The 16742-nt window shown below is 40.9% G+C and overlaps 1 protein-coding gene across 4 annotated transcripts in view; it reads left to right on the forward strand.

Annotated features, from left to right (window-relative positions):
* Positions 1–16742, forward strand: part of zeb2b (zinc finger E-box binding homeobox 2b) — a 134985-nt gene that overhangs the window by 4026 nt on the left and 114217 nt on the right. The window lies entirely within an intron of this gene.

Below are 16742 nucleotides of genomic sequence, written 5' to 3' on the forward strand. Positions count from 1 at the left end.
TGATACGTTTAGCCCGATCAATAAATAAAGTGTCCGTAACAATAGCAAAAATAACACAGAGGCGAGGAATCGGGAGTTCCTATTTCAAGTGGTTACAGTCTATAGCGACTGGACGAGAAGACGGTGTGTTAGTGTGTGTATGTGTGAATGTTACCTTGTCCACTGTACGCAGTCTGGTTTTTTTTTCCTCCTTTAGCAGATTAAACTTATTGATTTTCTCCTTTTTGTTGTTATATCAATGCTTGAAGCTGATTCCTTTCTCTCACTCTCTCTCTCTTTACCTTCCTTTCTAAGTACTCCAAAAGCACGTTGCTGGTGTCAAGACATTGATTAGAGTGGCTTTTCCCTTCTTTCCCCTTTTGTATCTGTGTGTGTGTGTGTGTTCATAAAACATGGGAACATGAGATTAGAAATCAGTGTTAGGAAAAGACAAATAAGGTAGGGGCTCTTTTTAAACCAGCGTGCCTTGAAGATCACTGGCTGGATCCTCTAACGTGACTTCCAAGTTTTCACCAGTGTCTTGTTTTCTGGTTATTTTAACGAGGTTATTTTCTTTTACACTTTAATGCACATCCTCTCCCTTTTCCCCTCTCTGTTCTGGTGGGTAGTTGGGGTGGGTGGTGGTTGGGGGGGAGGTAACTGCAGGTAAAAGGCGCTTTTCATTTCCCCCGTGTCATGCACACATCCAAATGCCTTTCCCCGAGGGAATCGCCTGCATTTATCACTGCAGGAGAAGGTTTTTTAAAAAAAATCTTCTCTCTCACCTCCCCCCGCCCCCCCCCCCCCAATCCCCACCCGCGCGCTTCAGCCTTCTCCTGGAGTCATGGAAAAGATGTCAGCTCCTTGCTTGTGCATCCGCTGATAGCAGCATTTGAAGATGTTATCAGTGCGATATGTATTGCAGGAAAGAAAAAAGGGGCTGGGAGAGATGCTGGGGTTTGCGAGTAACTGTATGCGATCAGGCAGGAGGGGAGTGAAAAAATACCAAGAGAGAGAAAAAAAATCGAACAAAAAGCAGTGTCAGTTTCAGTCACAACCCAAGTCAGATGATTACTGACTCATCTGTAACTTTGAAACACTTTTACTTTAAGTGTTTTGTTTCAAGGCTCGGGAGACCTGCGCTTACTTAATAATTTATACTTTGGGTAACTTTGATTTCCAGTTAGATCAAAGGAAATCAAACTTCTTTTTAGCAAGTGAAATTGATGTGCATGTAGCAATTTCACAACTAGTAGCCGACTTACCGTTGTTCCGGGTGCATTTGCTCAGTGCAGGAGAGAAAGCAGTCTCCCCATTGTTGTTGTTTTGGTTAACCCTTTGCGTGATATTTTTGACATAGCCCCTTCTCCCTCCCCCCCCCCCCCCAACCCCCAACCCCGTCGACACCCTAACACATACACATTACAGGTCCTGTTTATGACATTCCCTGGGAATGCCAGCGTTCTGCTGAGAGAGCCCCTTTGTTCATTACAGGAATAGTGTCTGCAATGTTTAATCATTTAAGAGTGTGTCGCCTGTTTCGCCGCCCACGTTAAGTGTTCTGGTCGTTTTATTTTTTTTTGTTTTCTGGTGTCCCATCAGTCGATCTGGTGGTCACTTCTGCAAAAAAAAAGCCTTTAAACTGCTAAAAAAAAGTTGGGTCAGGAGCAGTTTCGGCGAAAGGCAACTTAAACTTCACTTCTTGAGAATTTTTTTAAAGAAAAGTTTGGACATTGTTTTGAAGTGGTTATGAATTGTGAGGGGTGTATGAAATTGACAACACACACCCCTCCCAATTTAAGTAAATCAAATGCAGTATTTTATTTTAATTACCTAATTCGGTGCAACCTAACTGTTTAAAGTATCGATCCAGCGCTTTCTGGCTTTTGAAGGAGAGGGAGAGAGAAAAAATGAAACTATCATGGGATTAACTGTTGTGGGCCGACACTGCTGTTTCTGTTGAGCGACGTTAAGCCGCGAGCCTATCATCATGGTCGACTGACCCAGTGTATGTCTCAGTCCCGGTTTCGTGAATCCGCCCAGCCTGAAGTTTAAAAAAAAACTTAACATCGAAAAATAAGAGGTGAAAGAGAGAGGGTGGAGTAGAAGTGGGGAAAGTGTCTCCAGACATCAAGAAAATAAACTTAGCTCAAGAAGCCTTGTAAACCTTCTACCAACAGCGCTCAAACACTGTTGCAATACTTTCATCAGGTGTTGCAAGTAACAGCTAACTGTAAAAGCTACACTTCGTTGCCATTTGCAGCTTAGCCTGGTGAGCAAATGTATGGGGGGGAGGGTGACTTTGATAATGTATACTACATTTTATATTATCTGGGATAAAAGTGCAAAAGCAGGTACATCAACTCTCCCAATTTACTTTTTTTTCTCAGCAGGTAGTAAAATAATTCATTAGAATTGCGAAGATTTATTCCCCCCCCCCCCCCCCCACTTACCTCAGACCAGTAGCTATCCATCATCAGCTGTGAACACATTAGTAAAGGATCTCTCCCTCCTGTTAGAGCGTATTGATCATTGTCAATAAAGGTACTTTGGAGGAATGGGTTAAGGGTAAAGAATTAGATGCTGTGAGTAGTGAGTTTTGTCTCTGCGCTCAAACCGCTGAAGGTAGAGGAGGAAAAAAGCAGTAATTCATTTATAACAACATTGCTTTCAAGATTTAACGAAGGCAGATTCTTTTCAGTCCAAACAGTTTACCCTGTTGTCATTCGCCCTGGCAGTGTAGGTGCACTTCCATTGAAGGGGAAAAGAAGAGAGAGCTTTCTACATTTCTTTTTTCCCCTTCTCTCTCTCAAGCTTGCCTGGGTATTTTTTTTTCCGCTCCTTTCCCAGGAAGCGGCTTCCCAAGGTACATGCTGTTTTGCGCCTTGTCATCAAAGCACAGAGAGAGGGAGAGGAGCAGGTTTGCAGTGATCACAGACAACTGATTGTCAGGGCTAATGTGTTTCATTTACATGTTTATAACGTCAATAGTGCTAGGGTGTCCACTGTACTATTCAGTCCACAATCCCACAAGGGTCCAATTGTCTGTGCGTCTAAAACAGACACCTTTTCTGATGGGCTTTTAGTTGGCTTTTAAAAAAAAAATAGCGGGGAGGGGTTGGGGAGAGGGATCGAGTCAGGCTGGCTGCTGTGATATTACTGTTGGAAAAAAAGAGAGAATGCATTTTTTGCTTTAAGCGTGTAACCTAATTAATAAAGATCTCCCGACACTTAATTGCTGATGTTTGAGCAGATGCATGCGGGCTCAGTAGAAAAAAATAAACAGGATTTTAAAACACAAACTAACATATATATATAAGCAACAATATATGAATATGTTAGCAGAAAGTGTAATGTTTTACATGCTTTTTTTCCCCACAAAAAACTTTGAAATGAAAAGGAAGTATGTTGTTGTGGGAAGAGTTATTTATTTTGTTGTCTGAGAGTTCTGCCTAACGGGAAAAATGCAGAGGAGAGGCACCGTTAGCTGAACTCTGACTCTGCGGTCTTCTAAATGCCTTAGGTATGATTTCACTTTCACTCACATCAATGGTGACCTGAATGCCTTTCATATCTGATCCGCCGTGTCTCTCCCAGTAAACATCCCCTGAGGGGAGAACAAAGAAAGAGCTTCTTCTTAATCACAATTCAGCCCTTTCACCGCCAGCAGGCTAAAATTTGCATTCGGCATCAAGAACAAGATGAAAAGGAAGAGTGAGAGGGTGAGAGAGGGAGAGAGAGAGAAAGGAGAGGAGGGTTTGATGTCGAGGAAAATAGCTTAGGTGTTTTTGAGAGCTCACTGGGCTTCCCCTGGTTTACAACCTTACATGGCTAGCAACTCTTCCCCTGTCCGTTGTAGCCTTGGCCTGCTTGATAGACAGATAATGTTACAGGATGGCATGCCGGTACTATTCTTGGCCACTCGCTGCAGCACTTGAGCAGGACTGTCTAAAAAAGGGGGATCAAATTCCACTCCCAAGTCTGCCGTGCCCGAGGTCAGGTGTACATCCTGAAAATGCCTGATGCACGAACATTTTGTTGTGCGGTGCAGCACCGCAATTCACCAACAAATAAACTAGCGACAGTGGTCTCGATTTTGTTCCCAGCGCCCAGACGTTTGGAGGGATATTCGAACCGGTTTCTATTTTAGTTTCAACAGATCAAATGCATTTCAGATCTTTTCTCTCTTTATTTAAATAAACAATTAAATACGAAGATAGTAATGCAGCCTAGCACGAATCCACTTTACACGACATTCCGCTAGACCAGCCCTGCCATGTCACCCAAGTTCAAGGCATCTTAGAGCCATTTAGACGGTGAGGTTGACAGCTGTAGTTTAGTGACCACCTTTATCTTCGAATCTTAAAAGTGCAGCAGCCTTTTCCGTTCCAAATGAACCATCACGAAATTTTTCAGGCACCCAGAGATTTTGGACTGAACCAATAAAGGACAATTATCAGCAATTAGTTGGCTTGGTGAAATTAACGAGAAGAATGTCATTTTCCGGGGGGGGGGGGGGGAAGTAAAATTAAATTACTCTTTAAAAAAATACCGAGTTTTTTAGGGAACTATCGGTCATGCATTATTTATCTTCGTCCCTTGTAAATGCTGAGGGCAGCTTCCCAATACAAGTTTAGTTTTGGAATACTTTCCAAGGGCGGTGTGTAGTTTTCATGTAACTTACGTGTGGGGCGTTTATCTGATTTCGGTTTCAGAGAGTTGGGGGGGGGGGTAATTACTCTTTCTTTGCTGTTATCTCTCTCTCTCTCTCTCCACCCCCCACTTTTTTCGCAACGCCTTCAACGAACACTTTAGTGTACTGAAGTCTGAGGTCGCAAGCATGATGGCGAAAGAGGTTTCTGTGCGAGGCGGGGTGCTGGGATAATTTTCTCCCGGCCATATGTGATGCCGGACCTCGACAGAGGCGCTTTACGGGCATTTTAACCGTTTGAGGACATCCCTGGGCTCTTGCGAGCTGCCACTGACTCTGGCCACCAAAGCGGGTGGAAGCCACCAGAAGATAATTAAAGGCAGCAATGTTTCAGATGTTTATTTTAATATATATAATCAAATGTCACTCGTGAACTTCGTTCGTGGAACTTAGTGAGTTAAATAAATATGTCAGTGCTGGAGCTACTTGGCAGTGTGATAAACGAAGGGCATGAACAGAGTGCGAATATGAAAGGTGTTTTGCTATGTTGTTAAGAGTCGCTGGTAAACTGCGAGCTCCCTTGCCACAAGAGTCGGATGATTGGATGATAGCGATCAAACTTCCTTCTAAGGTGATATCCCACTCTGCTGAACTGCCCATCTCCTCTTTAAAGTCAGGTCACAAAGAGATGAAAGGAAGCTGAAAGTGAAGATAGGACAGTTTCATTGTAGGCATCGCGCGTTCCTTGCAGGGCTCGCTGGAAGGGTGTAATCAATTTCCAGTGGACACTTGGAAACAAACATTTCTCAAAACTAAAGTTAGGCTGGCTCTGGCTCCGGTGAAGCGGTGAAGCGGTGTGTGCTGGTTAAGGGTCACTGCACAAGGAGGGGGATCATGAGTTTAGGCAATCCCTCCACCGTGCAAGATGGGCGAATGCGAGAGAGATTGCCTGGGACGTGTAGCACAGACACCGGGAGGGTTTGGGACAGGTTTGTGCCGCTTTTTTTTGCACAACCCCCAGTGACTCGTCCAGAAAGGCTTGGGCTCAGGTCATTTATCTGTTCCCTTTGGGGAAGAAAGGACACAGGGACAGAGTGCGGAGTGAGGAAGCTAACCTCAGGGCAAGGTGAATAGCCACCGGACAAGGCAATAGTAAATCAGAATGGAAAGAGAGAAAGAAAAGCAGAAACTAGTTTTGGAAAGGTAAGAATGTGGGAGGAATGCAGGCACACCCTTGGAAATAAGCCAATTGCGGACCATCCGGCAGATAGTTAATGGCCAATCAAGGGCAGAAAATGCCACTTCTGGATGTCGCACTCTGGATAGAGAGAAGGCTTTCGAAAATGTGTCGTATCAACCAGTGCATAAAATTACTGAATTGCGATTCTTTCCATAAAGTGACAGCTTGCACAGGGCGTTTTCCAACACATTCCCGGAACCAGAGGGAACAGTTCAGGAGCAAAATAGATAACCATAAAACAACATATTCGAAATAATAATAACATAAAATAAGGTGTAACATTGAATTCAACCATGTTGTTGTGGAAGCAACCATACGCTTTACATATATGTGTGCTTGTGTGTCTGTGAATATGTCTGTGTGTATAAATATATATATATATATAGTTGGCAAAACTATTTTGGATGAAAAATGGAAATTGACAGAGCAAGTGCTGCCAGTGCAGTGAGCTGCTGCAGCTATCTCCCGCCCAGGGCCTTGTAGTGAAACACTAGTTTTGAGCTATAATGGTGACATACGGCACTGTGTATTTGATTGTTAGGTGGAAGAGCACTTCTGGCAAGGTCATTGGCAGAGTGAACAATCAATAGCAGATCAGCAGATTGAGATATCATGACATCTAGAATCCAAGCCATTTATGTATTAACATGAATTTCAATTCTTCCTGTACTTTGATCTAAACTTCATTTTAAAACTGACATTTTTGTTGTTAATTTTTTCCCCCTTTTCGCTAAGTTTCACTCCTATCCCCTTTCCCCCACTAATTAAAACATGCACCAGGGCTATGACCAGGATGGTCAGTGTTTTGTCCTGAGCCACTTCTTATGGTGGTGTCATTTAAGATGCATGAAGTTATGACAGAGGGTGGCTCCATTGCTGTCCTTTCCTCAGTCCCTCGGGGAAGTATCTTGATATGACTCAATGCCTCCCTGGAATAACATAGATGAGAAAATCACTGTGTCGCGAATTGAACTGTTTTTCTTTCCAAAAAAAAACCCTGGTTGATTGAACCTCCCGAAACTTTGTCGAAACTTCATTTGAAAACTAAAATGTAAATAAAACACAGGGCTATGTGTCACAATGGACAACTATGTTGATGCCGGCAAGATTAAAAAATGGTTCTGAAGCACTGATATGTTTTGTAAAGATTGAAATTAATGATGATAATATGAATGCATTAGAATTCGTGAAACTTAAAGGCTCACTGTGTAATAAACTCTTTATAAGTGCATCTAGTCACAGTATTTTATGCTGTTAAACTGCGGTGCTGACCAACACTTCCTCAGAGAGTAAGTGGCAAATGTAAAGAAAGATTAGCTCCTGCTCTTTTGAGCCCTTCTGTGCCTCCACATGCAATTTAAAGTTTACACATAAACGGCCCTGTAATTGCAGAGGCCTGGCTCTGGAATCCAGTTGTTCTCGGATACAGGTAGCCACTTGTGCAATAAACAGCCTGGGTACATGCGCCCCTTTAATCTGGGGATATACCCACCTGTGGCTGTATACTCGCGGGCAAAGTTCAGTGCAGCATCCTAGCTTCGAACTGTCCTTGCTGATGATCTTTTAAATAAAGGAGGTTGTTCCTCCATTCCTTTGAAATAGTATTTTTCATGCAGTCTAGTCCATTTTTGTTTTTAACTCCTTGTTGTTTAATGTGTTTGCAATTCCCAAGCCATTCCACCCAGTTTCCCTGCAGGGAATGATTGGATGGTTTGAAAAAAATACTTTTCCCAAGGATGTCCCCTTTATGAAGCATACGTTGTCTTTCACATTTCCTTTCATTTGATAATGGATAGAATATATACTTTTTTTTTAATTGATTGGGATTCTTTATTAATTAAACACAGTAAAGCAAATGATCAAAGAGAGAGGTGACACAATTGAAATTCAAGTCTCTGGTACGCGCAGAAACCAAGCATTGGTTGGGGAAGAGGAAAGCAAGTTTACCTGAATAAGGAGTCTTATTTGTTGCTGGGATAACAAAACAGAAAAAAAGGCAGCGCAGATGCGACTAGTTCAGATGGCCCTTGTCAACTTAACGACTCTTGAAGATGCAACCGAACTGAATCCAACCTTTGTACCATTTTCTATACCCTGATTCTAGTATCCAACAGTCTCGCTAATCCAGCAGAATTTGCTTTCAGCAGATTAGTCAGAGTGTCAAGCCCTCCCTTGCATTTGGTTCAGAAAAAAAATAACATTCCTTGACGTTTATACAGAGAGCACATTTGGACTTGCTCAAACAATATGCAGCATCGACTCACTTCTCCTGTCCTCCAACACCTTTGAAACTTGTGTGTGAGTGTGTGTGTGTACATATGCCTGTGTGTGTGCGTGCGTGTGTGTCTCTATTTATGTGTACGTGTATGAGGGGATTTGTTGCACGTTGTTGTGTTAAGCAGTGGCTGTTGCTAGCTACAGTACACACACATCTGTGGCTGGCAGGAAGGAGTTGTCTTCAGTAATTAATGTAATGAAATATTCATCTGCGCTACCTTTTCAGTAGTCTCACAAATTAGGCTGTAACACTTAATGTCTGCACTGCCTCCGTTTTTATTATAATGGCAGGTTTTGCATCCGCAATTAGGACTTATACTGACAGTTACAATTTCCAAGGGATGGTAAACAGCGTGGTGTATGAGAAGCGTAATCCACGTGCAAAGCCCCCATCTCTTTAACCTTGTTGTTTTTTGTGCAGAGGTTACCTTTTCCCGACAGTGCAAAATCGACTTGACATAACTGTTCATCAGTTTCAAGGTTCTCCCTCGAGGTATTTACATCAAATCAGCCCAGTCAAGCTTCAAGTTGAAATTGGCAGCCCAGAAACTGACAGGGTTGGGACTGGGAAAGAGACAGCACATAGGCAGCGAATTGACAGCAGCAGGGTGAAAGAGACAAAGCTTCTCGGCTTCTGTGGAAAAAAAAAGATCAGCCCTAACGGTGCAGGTCAGCAGCATGCAAGCCACTCCATCAGTGCTAGTGTGCTGTTGTGTGTTTTATTCTGGGGTGTGAGGGTTAAGGAGAGGCGAAGCTAAAACAGTTATAATGTGGCACAAACAAAAATGAAAGACGTTTGTCAAAAAAAAATTGTAATCAGTTCTAAAGTTAAAATGCACGATACTTTGGCACTTTTGGTTTTAAGGTGAGAAACGGTAAAAACAATTTTTTTTGAAGTGTTTGCTTCCTTTGATAGCCCACGAGTTTGGTGATCAGTGGGATTTCCTGAAGAACAGGAGAAAACCCTAACCAAACTCAAATGCTGCACTTGCAAAAGTTATTTGTATACAAAAAAGATCTTATACATTCTTCATTCGGGGGGAAATGCAAAAGGAGTCATGAGGAGTGGTTGGGGGAAGGGGGGGGTTGGCTGAGGGATGGTGGGGAACACTTGAAAATTGTTTTGTATGAGTGCCTAGAACTAAAAACATACTGTATAATAAAAATGCCCAGTAACTGAGAAAAGTGAAAAAAAGAACATCCTAAGGTGTCCATTGTGTTTCAAAGGAAGTAAACAGCAACCATCGATCCTCTGCTGAGACACAATGGAAAGTTTTGGGTGGGTTGTGAAGAAATAAATGTGTAGACCCCCTTGGTTTCTGAATGGTTCTTTGATACCGCCTGGGCAGCCCAGTGGCTAAAAAAAATGTCTGTCCTATCTCTATTCAAGTAATAAAGGTTCACCTTATAAGTTAAACATTCTTTGAAACACTTTTCTTCAGCTTTGCATTTGACAGGCACTGGGCATCTATTGATGGCTTTTCGACAGGCAGTGTTGAGCTAAAGTGGTGTGACCAGAGAGTTTTGTTAAGCTCTGAACAAAAGATTGGAGATGCCTCACTGGCGTTGTCCACGCATATATATGGGCCTTGTCACAGTTTTACTTGATTTAATGCTCTGTTTATTCCTATCTGTGCTTTGAGACTTCTTTTTACCAAGGTGCAGGCAAGCAGCTCTGTAACTAGACTCTACAACCTGAAGGTTTGTTTTTTTGTTATGCGAAAGACAGAATTAATAGTTCATTTCTCAGGTTGTTGTAAGAAAGAGAAATGTTTGTTGTGGGATTTAATTGTGTTGGGGGGTGGTGGTGCAGGGGGCACTCTGCAGAGGTAGTCATGGGAAGTGTCTTTCAACTGGAAAGAATGCACGGCAGGTCAGGGTGCGAATTTGCAGGGAGCCATAGCTAGCGTAAACCCCCAGAAGCAGGTACTTTGTTCCCTGTCAAAAATCAAAAGCCACACCAGTTATGAAAAGGTTGGTGGTGTCACTTTAAGTCGTGACAGCTATAGTTGTCATAGTTCCCGCAACATTACGTTATTGTGAGCCTCCCGCGCAAAGTCATGACACATTTGTGTCCCCTTTGAGTTCAAATGCCGCACCCCCCACTAACCTAACTTGAGAATTGCCCAAAATATGAGATAGTTTCCCACCTATGTAAAGCATTAGATCAACTGAAGTGAATTTCGAATACGGCAAAACATAGTTCATGCTATGTTTGACGCTCCAGCCAAGACTGCCGTCTATTCTTCAGGAGAGTGTCTGTTCAATTACCTTATTTATGCACTTGTTGCTTCTCAGGGGTGTTGAGGTTAATTCTGAAGTGAGAGAAGGAAACAAGACTATGAGAGAAAGCAGCATGAAGAATAAGCACAGGGCATAGGTTGGAAATAGAAATGTATGCTGACAGTTGCACATAGACATTCATATCAAGTGAAGAGGCACATATAGATACATGCACAGGTGTAGATACCATATTATAGAAGCACTCAGATACATTTGCGTAAACACATACTCTGACAGGCTCATCTAAACATATTTCTCTTAATTATCACTGGTATTACATTAAAACCAAACTGCTTGCATTGTGCACATCAATATCAGAGATTACCTTTCAGGAATATACACACATCTTTAATTCTATAACAATGGTTTATTCATAAAGAAAGAGATTTGACATTAGGCACCTAAAAGCATAGGAATTTAATGAAAATGACAGTGAGATGCCTAGACCTCCGAGTGCAAAACTTCCTCAGAATAAGATTAGTTAAGTGGCCAACTTCATTTAGCAGAAATCTTTTATCCCACTCCACCCCGCCACATGAGCAAACTCTGATGATGTGCAACTGTGTGGTGTGGTTGACTCCTGTCTGCCCTCTGCAATGGCTTACCAAGCCAGCGATGCCCACATCTGATGAAAGAATAATGAAAAAATGTAAATGCCCAGATTGTTATAAACACATTTTCGGATTTTAAGTATCAAAAACTGGGGAAACAATAGAATCCCATGAATCTGAATCCACGTGTAAATCTAATGAGAGTTGCTGTCCCTCCATCAGTGCCGTACAAACATCCCAAAGCATTTGTATATAATTAGATAAGGTTGTAGCAGGCTGATTTAAATCCCCAATCCTCCCTAGCCCCATTCTCTCTGCTGAACATTTGGGCAGGTAACCAGATACAGATACAGTCGCAGCTCATGTCTTGGTTTGAGGGGTGATGGAAATCAAATTGAGTTTAGATCAAGTGATTGAAATTGAATTTGAGCTTCCATTACAAGCAGGAGAGGAGCAATATGACATTGATGATGTGTTTGTAGGCTTATGACCCAGTTATCAGTCCCCTGTGGTGGAAAAATGGATTCCTGCCCAAAACTAAGCAGGTAACAGTCCATTCTTTAACAGTAACTGTTCAAAGACACTGTCTGGCTCCAGAGTATATCGTTGCGGGTAGCTAACCCTTCCACTGAGGTGGTTGGAGCTAAGATTTTGACATTAGAAGTAATTGGCTGCTTGCACTGTTAGTTACATTTTTTCTCAGCCGGACTTGACTGGCAAGTAAAGGAGGGAAAGATGTCTGAATAGCACTGACTCTAAACTGAGGAGGTATTCAGTCACATTGATTTTGCTTTACTTGGGCTGGGGTGTTAGGGCAGTTTTGAGCACTGACTGTCTACTGGCATAGCAAACACTGGACTGTAGGATATCTTCACTGCACTTTTCCCAATTCAAAGTGCATCCTTTCTGCGTGCGGAACACTAAGTTCCTGTGCTAATGTAAAGTTTCAGCTTGATGTATACAGAATATAAGGATACCAGATGTCTGGCAGTGAGTTACAAGGCGCAGTCCAATGGTTCCAGTGACGTCATGCAATGGCATCATGAGTTGGAAGTATGAAATTCAAGTGGTTTATGAAAGCTGACCATATTCCTTGTTTGCATTAGAGCTTCAAACTCACTGGCAGCTGTTTGTTAGTCTGTATGTTTTATGTTTAATACTTCACTTTTTGTTAATTTCTTTCTGGCATATATTCATCCCACAGAATCTGTTTCTTGATGTTAGTGCATCTTCATCGTAAGAACCTACTTATGTTTCTTTGGGGGCAACTTTCTTTCCAATCAATATCATACCCTACACTCAAACATAGACTGTCCTTGTCTGTTGCCTACATGCAAGTTAATTCGTGACAATAAAATGCCACTTGGAAAGAACAATTTTGGTTCCTTCAATGCTCCGATATATAAAGTAAAGTTTATTTATTAGCCTCGCAAGTAGGCTTTCATTAACACTGCAATGAAGTTACTGTGAAAATCCCCTAGCCGCCACACTCCGGCGCCTGTTCGGGTACACTGAGGGAGAATTTAGCATGGCCAATGAACTTAACCAACACGTCTTTCAGACTGTGGGAGGAAACCGGAGCACCCGGAGTAAACCCATGCAGACACGGGGAGAATGTCCGCACAGACAGTGACCCAAGCTAGGAATCGAACCCGGGTCTTTGGCACTGTGAGGCAGCAGTGCTAACCACTCTGCTACCGTGCAGCCCCTAATATAATAATTACAGAGTAAAAGTACATCGCCTATGATGGTAGACAAGGCATTGCAGTACACGTGAAAATCACCGATTTCAGAATATGCTCCATAACCCGTAATTCTGTAAGATTTCAAAATGATTTCCAGGATCTAGCTAGAGGTACTTCACTCGAGGTTTTACATTTTCTCCCACATGATGCAGTGTCACTATTGTGCGAAGAAATCAAATAAATCTTAAAGAGCTGGATTATGTAGTGGAGTAATTGTGAAATAATTCAGTGTTTATTGGAATTGTCTGGAATTACCTTGGTGTTAATTTCGAATTATATAAAAGAAATTGACAGTAAATATTTCTTAAAGGGACCTGACAAGCTGGTAAAGTGGAACCTGTGACTCATTCCTGCCTCAAACCATCAAATGACATACAGGGAGTGCATATTTTAATGGATGGGCGTTGGAATGAAGATGATTTTGAAAGAGGTCAAATCCTTTCTTGTCAGCCTGGGAAGGGTTGGCTCTCTGCTGTAAAATCCGTTCTGAGTGCCATTAGTCTGCTGTCCTTGATATTTGATGCAGGTTTTCTCTGGGTTGCGTCTAATCTCTACACCTTCCCATACGAAGCAGTCAAATGCCTGTGTTCCTGTTATTCTCTCCGGCTAAGTTTGTTTAAACTGTCTGAGGCCTTTGAATATTGAATTCCCTCGACGCTATCACTTTTGTCATTTAACAGCTTTGAGAATAATCATCGCTACAATTGAAACGTTTTAAACTATTGGGTCTGAGAATGGAATTGTCAATGAGGAGTCTTATAAGCAAAAAAAACTTTCTGTTTCAAATGGCACTTGTGAAAAGTGTCTGAATTTGTAGATAACACTTAGGGATGAGTTAGAACACAGCCCTCAAACTAAGAGCAGAACACTACATTATTTTAATGGTGTATAAATTGAGTTTGAAGACAATTTTGCTGTGTGAAATGATTACTAAACTCAAATTAAATTGTGACCACCAAAACCTTTTTTTGTGAGTTAATGTGTATTTTGATGTTTTAATTAATTTTTACATTATTACTTCATTTATTTAGTCATGAGGCAAAATTAATTAATAATTATAATAAGAGTAACTCATTCCCAGGAAGGTTATACTAAAGTAATTACAAATTAAAAATGGAATCTTGTAGTTTTGCTTTGTGTTTTAGGTAATGTGTAATAAAATAATTTAAGGCCAAAAAAAACTCTTTCATTTGCAACATAATTGCTTCTTTTTGCACATCTTCAGTGCAGTTAATTAAAAGCACTGATTACATTCAGTTACCCTACCTTTGTACTGAAACTATCTTGACCAAATGAGAAAACAGGTGCAAGTATATTTAAAAGTAAAATTGCAATTAGCATCGGAAATTGGGAAATTGATAGGAATTGCCGTTAATTTTAGTCAGTGACAACATAATTTATCCACCTCAAACACAGATAGTGCTCAGATGAACAATTACCTCCTTCTCCACGTTCAGTCTGCAGGTGAAAGTGTTTGCTAAATATTTAGGCAACGTGAGGATGTTTTCCCCCGTTGAATTCCTTCGAGGATTTTTGAATAGGTTTCAACAGTGTGGAATGGGAGAGAGGAGCTGAAGGAATAATTTCTGGTTCAAGGCGTAGAAATAGATGAGGCACCTTTTTCTCCCCTGGAAGAAACTAAGTTGCTCGTCGTGGGGTCCTTTCACACGGAGGACATTAACCCATTAAGGGCCTGACTGAAACTCTGCACCCCTACGGCATTGCTCATTCACAGAATTGTGTCCTGTGCTTTTCCTGAATTGGCATTTCAGTTGTAACTGGCATTGGAAGTATGCAGGGTACAATTTGATTTTGTAAGTCTGATGGGTTAAAAGGAAGACTGGAGAGGAATTGTTAGGGAGATGTATCACCGCAGAAGATGGTACAAAAAGAGTCATATTTTCGGGTTGAAGTGAGAGCAAACAGAAAAATCTATTCAGCGCAGGAACTGTGAGGGATACCTTCCATAAGTTCCAGTAAATTTAGATATGTCAAGCTGGCGCTATTTAATTTTCAGTCTGTGGAGTTGTACAGTATATTCTTGTCTTGATCAGAGATATTGGCATAGTACCCGTGCTGTGTTTCAAAATAGCACATTTAAAACAGTACATTTTACATAAATAGATATATTTTATCAAGTATGTTTAAATGGCACAATTGTATAGCATACAATGTATCTGTTTACACAGTACCTGCACTGTCGTTAAATAAACATATATTAATTGTTTTCTGTAATTAAATAAACATGCTTATACAGTGTTTACTTCTTTTTACTCCTCATTCAATTTTCTCCCTGTGCTACCTTTCTCCTGAATGTAAAGGCTCACACTTGGAGATGGTTCCATTAGGTTTTGGTGATCCTCTGGTACTTCACTCAAGTGGTCTTAACAGGTGGTGAATTCAAGTGTACGTGATTATATAGTAACTATTTAAAAGGATCTGCTTGTACTGTACGCATCTATTGAAATGAATGTTTATGCCCTAACTGTGCTCAATTTAAACTGATGCCTCTTTGCCAGCGGAACACTATTTAAATATTTAAACAAGGTATGCTCTACCTGAATAGGATAGTTTATATGACTGACACCTGTGATCCATTTCAATCAAACACATTTACACAATATATGTTGTTTTTTATTGGATGCATTCATACCCAATATATTTAACATAAACATGTTACTCCAATATGAACTCCACTCTGTGGTTCAAATAAATACATTTATGCCATGTGCTTGACATGCAGATGATTATTTAGTATATACACTCTTTTAAATGGGCACATTTACTTTGTATTGTCTATTTAAAGGAATACATTAAAGCAGTGCTCTTGTTTAAGTCAGCATGTTTCTCCAATATGTGTTCTATTTAGGAAGGCACATTTTACACAGCATGTGCTGTATTTTAATATGTTTGTTTCAACAATATGTGGTCTATTTGAATAGAGTTGTCCATACAGTACCTGTGCTCAGTTTAAATGGACATTTTTATACGGTATATGTTCTATTTGAATAGTTTTATTTGTACCTGTGCTTTACTTAGATGAACACTTTTATATAATGCACGGTTTATTTCGACAAATGAATCTGCGTAGTTCCTGCTTTCTTTAAAATGGGTTAATTTGTAATATTTTTGCTCGTTAGATCAGACAGTTAATTTAATGGGTTTTATATTTGATTCATGTATTTGATTTCCTAGCATGCTAAGTAAATTTGCTGTAAGAATGGCTGCACCAAAGTGCACCAATGCCATTCGCATGGAAACGTTCTGCAGTGTATTATCCTATGGATACTTTACTGTTTTAAACTTCTGTTGGATTACATCAAATAGTTTTTATCAAAGGCATTTTTAATTCTTTTAACATATTGGATGCAAAGTGAATGAAGAAAGACATTGAAATTTAGATTAATTCAGAGAATTGATGTTTTAGATAGGCTTTTGTAAATCCTGGAATGATCAAAATCAGTTCATTTTCCCAGAAAAATGTGGCAAATCTGCACTTTTCATAGCTCGGAATTAATTGTCTAGATTAGGGGATAACCGCAAAGGTCACTAAAATAATTTTGGGATAAATTCATAGAATTGTAGAATCATTACAGTGCGGAAGGAGGCCATTCAGCCCATCGAGTCTGCACCGATCACAATCCCACCCAGGCCCTATCCTCACAACCCCACATATTTACCCTGTTAATCCCCTGACACTAGGGTCAATTTAGCATAGCCAATCAACCTAACCTGCACATCTTTGGACTGTGGCAGGAAACTGGAGCACCCGGAGAAAACCTACGCAGACACTGGGAGAGCGCGCAAACTCCACACAGACAATGACCCAAGACTGGAATTGAACCCAGGTCCCTGGCGCTGTGAGACAGCAGTGCTAACATTCAACCCAAGTTCTGCTTAGTTTGTATAGTATTTTCTAGTGTGCGCTGTGTTCTTCGCTGACACTGTTTGAATTATTATTTTCATAATAGTAGACACAAAATCCAACCTTGTGCAGCACAAGAGGACAATCTAAC

The sequence above is a fragment of the Mustelus asterias genome, chromosome 14, assembly GCF_964213995.1.
Source record: "Mustelus asterias chromosome 14, sMusAst1.hap1.1, whole genome shotgun sequence".
NCBI classification, from domain to species: domain Eukaryota; kingdom Metazoa; phylum Chordata; class Chondrichthyes; order Carcharhiniformes; family Triakidae; genus Mustelus; species Mustelus asterias.